At 52.7% G+C, this 6,000-nt stretch overlaps 1 long non-coding RNA gene across 1 annotated transcript; it reads right to left on the bottom strand.

The window, feature by feature from the left end:
* Positions 1-1,548: 1,548 nt before the first annotated feature.
* Positions 1,549-5,364, bottom strand: LOC114067613. The gene is made up of 3 exons (XR_003573426.1): positions 4,047-5,364; positions 3,862-3,952; positions 1,549-2,669 (listed from the first exon to the last, which is right to left on the bottom strand). It is a non-coding gene; the product is annotated as an uncharacterized LOC114067613 (long non-coding RNA).
* Positions 5,365-6,000: the final 636 nt, after the last annotated feature.

Genomic DNA, 6,000 nt, shown 5'->3' with positions numbered 1-6,000 from the left:
CCCGCGGGTCGCCCCCCAGCCCCGCAGCGGGGATCCCCCCGGCCCTGCCGCCCGCGCAGGGGAGCACCCACCTGGCGAAGGCGCGGCGGGCCGGCGGGGGGCGAGGGGCCGCCTCCCGGCGCGGGGGGCGCGGGCGAAGCCATCTTCGGCTCCTTCCCGCCGCCGCCCGCCTCCTCTCAGCCCCCCGCGGCCGCCACCATGCCGGGGACCCGCGGGTGACCTTCCCGGGGGCGGCCGCTGCTGCTGCGGCGCGGGTGGGTGGGTGGGTGTTGCGGGTGGGTGCGGGAGGCAGCGGCCGCGCTGCCGATGAGCTCACACGGACAGATCCGCGGCTGCCGGCGGGCGGCGCGGGCGGAGGACCCGCCTCGTCCTCCCCCGCACACGCACACACACCCACGGTACATCCCACCCGCGCTCGCACATCCCCCCCCCCCCCCCCTCCTTCCTTCGCTTCTGGCCGCGACCCCTCCACGCACACCCCACGCGTGTCCCCAGCCGGAGCATCCCCTGCCGCTGCTGAACCCGCTGGGGAATTTTTGTTTTCACACCTCCCCCCGCGGCCCCAAGTGTCAAAACACAGGGGTAAACTCGCGGCTTAGGGACGCAGAGAAACAAGGGATATTTTCAGGTGCGATTATCCTCATGTCCCACCCTGTGCTCACACCCACACGCAGGGCTTTCAATCCCTGAGAGCACCTTCTGGCCACTACCTGAGTGGAACACGGTTCTTCCCTGCTGCCTACACTCATATATTTTAAGGCCACGAGGGACCTTGTAATCAGAGAGCCCGATCTCCCACATAAGACAGGAATTTCTGGGAATACAGTTTCCCTCGGAAACAAAGCCCCGACAGCTGGTGGAGCTACAATAAACACGTCAGAAAGGTGATTTGAAAGCGCTGAGTTAAAATGAATGCATTTTATTCCCAGGCGAGGGGTTCCCGTGGTGAATTACACTAATTTAGCTCCAGATTTTAGCCACAGGAGCTCACCACACCACTCCCTGCCTTCCTACCCAAGGAAACCTTCACTCACTCCTGTTTAAGAGTGGCACCATCTCCAAATCCTCACCAAAAACCCCTGTCTCCTTACACAGCAATCTGCTATTAAAACAAATGACCCCCTTATTCAGCAGAGAATGAATTTGCTGCTTCACTCGAGTTCCCTTCCAAAAATAGTTCTGTTCTTTAACACGAGGTGTAACAAAGCTGTTAATCAACATTATTCCTCTGCAAAGTTCTGACTGATGCCCTGTCCCAGTCCGTGTCATCCCATCAGCCCTCCCGCACGCAAGTGCCATGAGCTAAAAGCAGCCTCGGGAAGCACACACTGCAAAGTCACCACGATTCCTAGTGCATTAGGGAGATGCTAAATTTAGCCCTACCTGCTAATTAATTTAGAAACTACTTAGTTGCGTTTGCGCCGGGATTTAGCCAATGCCTTTAGCCCCACCTCCAGCTCTGTATCCCTGCATCCCTCCCCTGCTGACGCTTCTGGCAGCATTTTGGAACACCTGGCATGTCTTTTGCTGAACAAGAGCCACCGGCTGTTTGATGGGAAGGCACCGTTATTCCTCACTTGTGGAATGCTGCAGGTGCAGAGGATGTTTTTCCAAACCCGTACAACAGCGAGCTTTCATCCCACTCACCTGTATGTTCCGTTGCCACTCTCCATCTCCTGATACTTCCAGAAGGAACATCTGTCCAGGTCACCTCTGTCACACAAGGTCATCTCCCTTCCTTGGATCCCACCACCGTGCCTTGTGCACAACCAACAGGTTTATTCCTGGGAAGTACCAGCACAATTCCAACACAGCTCAGGAACTCCAGGGCCACGTATAGACTGGATGGATCTGGATGACAAGGAGGGCTGAGAAGGAATAACAACTGATAGCAGGTTGTGGGAAAGGGAGATTTAGTCATTGAGAAGGGTGGGTCAGAGGGAATCAGTGGAAAACTAAGACCCAGATGAGAGGGAAGCAGTGCTCTGGCCATGAGCAAGTCTTCCATATTTAAAGGTGGCATTGGAGGGTGGCTCCCAGGAAAGCTTGGGATGCTGTTCCTGCTCATGCTCAGAACCAGGTTTCCCTCCTGTTTTCTTGCAAACCTATTTCACCACTTACCTCCAAAATAATGAGGCTTTTTCACTCCTTTCTCACCTCCCAAGCCTTTGCCAGGTGAAGGGCTTCCCTCACCTCTGTGCCCAGGCACAGCCCATTCCCAGAGTGGAGCTGCTGAAAGAAATCAAGGACACGGTAAAACTCCCAGGAGTTTCTAAGAAGTTAAGCTAGTAGGGAGAAGCTCCAGCTCTGAATGGCCTCAGCAGGGGCAGATTATCCCCTCTCCTGTCCCCACTGAGGCTGCAGGAATGCCATCTTTCCAAGCCCTGCTCCTTGGCTTCAGCTGGAGCTCTGTGCCAGCAGGATGGTGCTGGAAGAGGAGTGCAAAGAGAAGCAGAAGGGGAAAATCTGACTGAAAATCAGATGCAGTGCAGAGTGGTTGCAATTTTCAGGACCGCCTAAGGGACTTGGATGACCAGTTCCTACTTAATTGGGCATTATAATTTTCTAGGCATCCTTGAAAACCTCTGCCAAGGCTTACCAAACGTTCATTTCCATGGCCAGCTTTGGGGAGGAGCCTGTTCTCTCCCAGCACACAGTACAAGCTTCTCCTTAGTGAATAAAAGTAATACTCTAAGTATTAAGTTTTTTGTGATGAGGACAAGTCTTTCTAAGCCAGCCTTGTATCCCCAGTGATACTCTACGTTTTGATATTAATGTTGTTCTCACTGATATCTGCAGGTCCTGGATTAAACTGCATTCCTGCTAACAGACCTCCAGCCTTATTCCCACCGCTTAATGTACTCTCTGCTGTGCCTGGGAGTTACAATCCCCCCTTGGCACAGCTTTGCCCTTTCGCCTGCTTTTTCACTTGGGCAGTGATTTTACACTCCAGTTCCTTTTGGATGAACAGCCTGTAAGAGGCACAGAACCGGTTTTCCCGATGAAATATTTCTAGTCTCGGGCTCTAAGTGCTCTGCTGTGATACTCTGAGCAGGCTCAAGGCTCGGGGTTTCTTCAGGGATATTATTCCTGGGCATAAATACCCAGAGGACAGGTTATTCTGACTTTGTGCCTGACGTGAGGACCACGAGTTCCTCCCTGCTGATGCCATTCAGGAGGTCAGCGCTCCTTTACCAGAACGATCAGCAGAGAATTAACAGCTGGATAATGGATAAGTGAGCCCGACCTCATCCTTTTGCCGGTGCCCGCGTGAGGGGAATGATGCTTTGTTCCATCTACATACAGATCATCCGCAGATCGAATTTGCGGAGCGCTGCAGCAAACACAGCAGCATGGCTGCTGCTTCTTCTCATGCCTTTTCATTTCACAGCACCAATCCCCTCGGATCGGAACCCTCCTCTTCCGACCTCGGCGAAAGGCTGAGCCGAGTCAATGCCTATTGCTCCGTTCCTTTCAACCCCACGAATGCCCGGTTTCCCAAGGTTCCCGAGCTCCCAGGCTGCAGGATGCCGGCGGTGGCCGATGCCTGGCAGCTCTGCAGCGCGGGCACGCAATGCGATGCGATGCGATGCGATGCGCCGCCTCGGGGAAATCAGCCGGTGCGGCGCGTCGGGGAAGAAGCGCTGCCTCGCAGACAGGTCCGCACGCAAAAGCGGGAGCGCCGTGGAAACTGCCGGAGAACAAAGGCGACGCACAGAGCTGCGCCGGGACCTGTGAGGAATGTCCGAAATTACTTCTCCTGTGCCTCCCGGAGGCGCACGGCCCCCGCCGCGCCGAACTCCGCTCCGGGGGATTGACCGCCCAGGGATTTCGGAGGGGGTCAGGGGTTCGCTGCCTCACCTCTGGTACAGAAAATTGGGAATCGTGACGAACAGATTTTGCAGAGAAACGTGTTTTCCATCTCCAAGGTGATGGAGTAAAGTAGGGCAGCCTGCGGGGAATACACAGAAAAAGCATTTACTCTTCAGCAAGGACTGGAAAAGAGCCTACTAGAAGGGATAATAAGTAGGAGTTAAAAGACGTACTTGGCACTCCAGAGGCTCAGGAGCTGTTTCAGGGAACTTTCAGTGTCTATTTATCTTTTTTTTTTTTTTTTCTCTTCCCTGGGTGCCAACTGCTGCTGCTGCTGGAGATGAGTGCCGAGCTCAAGGAAACCTCAGTCCCACGGGGTACATGGCTGCTTTGATTTGTTCTTCCTTTTAACATCTGCTGTTAAAGCAAATTAGAAGAAGACTTGGCTGAGACAACTGCACGGAGTGTTAGCAGCACATTCCAGCTCAGAGAGCCCATACTGTACCATTTTCCTTAGTGGCTGTAGTGGAGCCTCCAGCAGGAATTGGGACTGTACCGGTGGGAAGCTGACACCCCGTGCCCAACACATCTCCTTTTGTTCAGGAACAGCTGAAACACGCTGTAACAGCAGTTTCTGCTCTGGAAATTCTGATGGATAACAGCAGTATTTACTCCTAAGTGGTATTTAGTTACATTTTGATGTCCCTGATAAGCACAGGGAAACATCCTCTAGCAATTCCCACACTGCTTGTAAGGATGTCAGAAAGCCACGGCATGACATTGCCAGTTCTTTTCCCTCCCCAGTGGCTCCGAGTCTCGGTGACAGATGAATATAAAACAGATGGGATGGTGGCAGAACCTCATCAGATGGACCTGATGGGCCTCGAGCTGCCCGTGCTATCGCATAGATTAGTGTCATGTAATGCTGGGCTCTGTATTTTGGTAGTGAAAGCCACGCAGCAGCTTTAATCTGGGATCTTGTCCTGTCCTAATGTCAGGATCTTCATTTTGATTGTATGTAAAAGATATATTTGGGAAGCTGTATCTTCCTTTCTATTTATCAGCTTTCTGTGCTAAGCTTTGAAACAGCACAAGAAGCTTTTCTACTGTGTGAAAAAGCCTTTTGGAGTTGCTGCATTTAAAAATCAGACCATAAAACTCTAATTCTGTCCAAACCAAGTATTTGGTCGCACCAGATTTCTATCACGTGTGTTTCTCAGATTGCTATTATCTCACATATATTTAATAGCCATACCAATTTGGAAATACCTGTATTTGGCCATAGCATCACATCTGACACGTCTGTTTAGTCTGAGATCCCTGCGAGCTCTTCTCTGAGCATCCACAGCAGAGCCATGGCACTGAAAAATAACATCTCCTCCTCCTGACATAATTGCTCCTTGCCTTTTCCACAGCTGACATGGGATGTTCCCAAGGGACACTGCAGTCACACTACCCAGTCAGCTTGCTGAGTTCAAGAATATGAGTCATATTCTCCATGACCCACAGCTACACGTGCAGCCCCCTCAAAAGGGTCTGGCCTGGCTCTGCACAGAGCCACCAGCTTACCCTTCTCCATCTCACCTGGATCAGGAAGCATCCTGGTGTGCTCCCAGAGGTGAATGCCAAAAAACTGGGAAGCTCCTTTCACTGGGAAGCCGAGCTGCTTGGTCAAAGTGGTGTTGTCTGGCAGATCAGTCCCTCTCAGGCCGTTCCTGCTCTGGCTTCAGGCGTGATGCAAACCCCAGGAGAGCAGCTCCCCTGCAGTACCTTGTCACTTTGAATCCCCATCACAGCTAAAACCAGACAGTGCTGAGACATGAGGAAAGACATTGTTTTCAAAATTAACCCCTCGAACCTGGGTCAGGACCTCTCTGGGTAAGGCAGCCATGGAGATTTGGAAAGCGGGCGATGGTTGATATTGGAGCCACCGCGGTGAGACAGGTTGATTAACATCTGCCCACGCAGCAGGACACACTGTCTGCCATCCAGCAGCCTTCACTCTGACATAGTGGAGAGAACACATTTTCTGGGCAAGCAAGCTGTCTTTCCAGCACAGCGTGCCAGGAGAACGTTACAGAAAACATTCCCTTTCTCCCAGCCTTGCCCAGCACCCACCTCAGCAGGAACACCTCCATTTCCCCCCATAAACTGCCGTCTCACATCCAAAGTTCTTGCCTCACATCC

The sequence above is a fragment of the Empidonax traillii genome, unplaced genomic scaffold (genome assembly GCF_003031625.1).
Source record: "Empidonax traillii isolate 1590-97213 ecotype Southwest subspecies unplaced genomic scaffold, ASM303162v1 scaffold941:size231608, whole genome shotgun sequence".
Lineage (NCBI taxonomy): Eukaryota > Metazoa > Chordata > Aves > Passeriformes > Tyrannidae > Empidonax > Empidonax traillii.
Note: the sequence above shows the minus strand (reverse complement) of the source record. Positions and strands in the feature narration are given on the sequence as shown.